Here is a 3427-nt window from a genome sequence, read left to right on the forward strand (position 1 = left end):
TAGGAGAGGTGTTACTCCAGCAGACCAACAAACCCAGATCTTGAGTGTTGTCTCAGGCCTGACAGAAACTTCCTCCAGCCTTGATAAAGAGTGGTGCTGTGAAACATGTACAAGGTTATAGAATTAGCACTTAAATTTGTATAACGTGAAAGAAGGCCTTTTAGAAAAATGAATTATTGGGTTTTTTCCCTCATAGCAAGAGGGGGAATCAAATCTACTGATGCTGGAATCCTGTTACAAGTTAAGACTACTGCAATCCAAATTTCCTTAAATGTGTCCCTTTTTTCCAGCTCTGCACTTTCTACCCAGGTGGGAGAGACTGTTGGCTGCTTGACTTGTGTGTCCACATGCCAGGAAACCTGCCCAGGTGCTCCCGGATGCTGTACCTTGGCACTGCCCTTCTGCAGGAGCCTGCTGGTCTCCCAGGTCCGTGTTGATTGCACAGGGGTTGATTTCTCTCTGCCTGTGTGGGAAATCTTCTGCAACAAGCTGGTAAATCAGAGTAAAGCTCTGTGTGTATTTTCGAACATACGTAGCTTACGAGAGAAAACATCTGTATTTTCCCCTGGTACTAGAAGTGGCAGAGTTACACAGTTTAGCCAACTTCTGGCTTTTTTTCTTCTGATGTCATGCTTTCTTTTTTCTTTCCTGATTTTAATTCTCTGAGATAGCATCTTGGCCCCCATAAAATCAAACAGAACAAAGCTTTCACTTTTTCCTTTTCTGAATTCCTTAAACATCAGTAAAGTTCTCTAAGGTGTTTATATTTTTTCCACTAGCACATTTGCATACATTCTTATGTTGTCAAAATGGGCTTCTATGCTCTGCTACTCTCTGCTCCTGAGATAGGCAGTAGATACATGTGAAATAATGCTATAAAAATCTGTTATGGTTCCAAGTCTCATTGCTATTTCTCCCCTAAAACTGTTAGGTAGCGTTGAATGTTCAGATGCTATGACAACTATTAGTAAAAAAAACTTCCTTTGCCTTCTGGTATTTTGCACAGAGAGACTCTTTCAGTAGCCTTCTTTTTAACCTGAATTCAGAAGGACAAGAACTTAGAAGTTATCAAACCAGCTCCTCTATACTTAATAACGTGAGTCACATGGTTGAAGTTACCGTTATCTCACCAAAGCCACCCTTGTCACAGTTAGGATGAGTTACACTGAACAACAGTATTTGTTCACAACTGAGTACTGTGGCAGGGAGGAAGAGCTTTCTGTGTGGTTGGTTACTGTCAAAAAGAAGAAAATCATTTCAGAATGACAGAATCATTACAGTTCAAAAGGACTTTGGAGATCTTACTTTGAGTCCAGCCTTAAGCACAAAGCAAGTTTAATGCCGAACTTGGGCCGGGCTATTCTGGGTTTTGCCCAGCTGGAAGCTCATTTCAAATTATGGGTCTAATTTTTCTGTCACAGTCTTCTGTGAAGAGCTTTCTCTCTTTTCTTGGTGACTTCCACTTAGGTGTTGGAAGGTTGCAAACTAGCTACCCCTAAGCCTTCTTAATTAATACCAGCTTTTGAGAGGAAGAAATGTTGGAGTAATTTTAAGGACAGCCAATGAATGGTGAGGCTTATTGGGTGGTGAATAGTGTGTCGTAATGAGAACTTCTGTAGATTTTTGGGGAGTATTTGGGATGCTGGTGTAACAGGCACTTGAGCCAGTGAATTAGTTCCTTTCACACACCACATCAGCTATTTCCAGTGAGAGTTTAGAAGTGTAAAGTCAGTCCAACAGGATTCTCACAGACTGCTCACAAAAGACCTGAGCCAGTTAAAAGCTGAATTTGGATGAACAGCAAAACTGACGTAATTTTTTGCAACCCGAGCACTGGGTTAAGTCTAAATTCCCAGCTCACACTTCTGATGCAGACAATCTCCTTGCAGGAACCTTTATAGGCTCAGTGACATCAATCTGCGCATCCGTAATTACAGTCTACATGCCATTACATAGCAGCCATGCACGAAGCTCGTGCAGCCCTAGGAGAATCAGTTGGGCCTGCAGCAAGCTCTGTCACAGAAAAGGCAAATCTCTTCACAGATAAGGCACCACATCTTCCTCCAAATATAGACAAGCTCACACCCACCTTGCTAATAACAGACTCCTCTTCAGTAAGATTACACAAAATCAAGCAGCACATTCCATGAGAATATTGGTGGTGCGCTGTACTTGGAGGTACACGCATCTGGGATCACTGCAAAGTAAGACAAATAAAACCGATGTCTAGGAAAGGGCAGAAATCGACATGAATTTAATTACTTTCTCCACTTTACTTTTGCATTTTGCATGTCTAACTAAATAATAGTCATACTAATATCTTAACGTTTACGTGAATGTAACTTTTTCCCATAAGAAATGTGCCAAACGCCACCTCCAATCTGAAATCAAGAAACTGGGGGGCTGGCCCATGGAAAAGGGCCAGAGTTCGTGTCCAGGCGCCTAACATCCTGCGGTAACCATTTCGTGGTAAGCACTGATGTTGCTCAGAACATACAGCAAGATCTCTCATTCTCACTAAAAATCTAAATTTAATGTAATGTACAGGTGGGTTTTTAAACTCAAATTTATGAAGTAACTTGATGTATTATAAAAAAAGGTAAATTATACTGAAGGTGGATTTTTATCATCTTTCATTCCAGTCACATTCTGGGAATAAAGTGCCCTCACATTGAATTGGGATGTACTAAAAATGCTGCAAGGTTTCCGTGGCCTGTTGCTTCTCCTGTGTCAGAAAATGCTCCCTGACATTTGCATGCCAAGTGCTTTGCATGGAGAGAGCTGAGTTTGTACAGCTCATAATGCGCTTCACAACCAGTTTTGTGCCCTTACCCTGCTTTCTGGGCCTCTGCTTCCTTGGTATTACACTCTTGTGCTCCTTAATGAATGGCAAGTTCACTCTGTAGCTCTTCTGGCAACAAACCCTAAGACATAACCAAGTTCAAAATAATGTACACTGTGCCTTCTCCAGCATGTGAGACATTCTACAGGTGTTGATAAAACACTCAATATTACAGACTTGATGGGGCTATCCAGGTACAAAATTTATTTCTCTTGACCTCAAGGGAAAAAAAAAAGCTCCAGCAAAGTCTGTTTGTAAGAATGGTTTGTCACGTTGATCTTATAGCTGTGGAAGCTACCACGGAGCTGAGTGATGAGGGAACATTTCTAATGTTAGCTAGAAATGTTATAGAGAGACTACAGAAAAAAGCACTGGTGGAAATAGAAACAATTCCACTGGAATAAGATAGAACATTGCTTTTTCTACAAAGCTGCTGTAACACAGGATCTCTTCTGTTTGCAAAGGCAAGATCTATGGAGTATTTTCCAGAAAGTACAAACTGCTTGCACAGCAGTAAAATGGTTATTCTGCCGCCCATGCAAAAAAACCCCATACATATTATCTGAATTTACTGAATGCTGAATT

The 3427-nt window shown here is 41.1% G+C and overlaps 1 long non-coding RNA gene across 1 annotated transcript; it reads right to left on the reverse strand.

Moving 5' to 3' along the window:
- Positions 1-404: 404 nt before the first annotated feature.
- Positions 405-3417, reverse strand: LOC121666051. The gene is made up of 3 exons (XR_006016556.1): positions 2833-3417; positions 2090-2197; positions 405-489 (listed from the first exon to the last, which is right to left on the reverse strand). It is a non-coding gene; the product is annotated as an uncharacterized LOC121666051 (long non-coding RNA).
- Positions 3418-3427: the final 10 nt, after the last annotated feature.

The sequence above is a fragment of the Corvus kubaryi genome, unplaced genomic scaffold (assembly GCF_017639235.1).
Source record: "Corvus kubaryi isolate FWS band 111438036 unplaced genomic scaffold, C.kubaryi_AGA036_p1.0 37337, whole genome shotgun sequence".
NCBI classification, from domain to species: domain Eukaryota; kingdom Metazoa; phylum Chordata; class Aves; order Passeriformes; family Corvidae; genus Corvus; species Corvus kubaryi.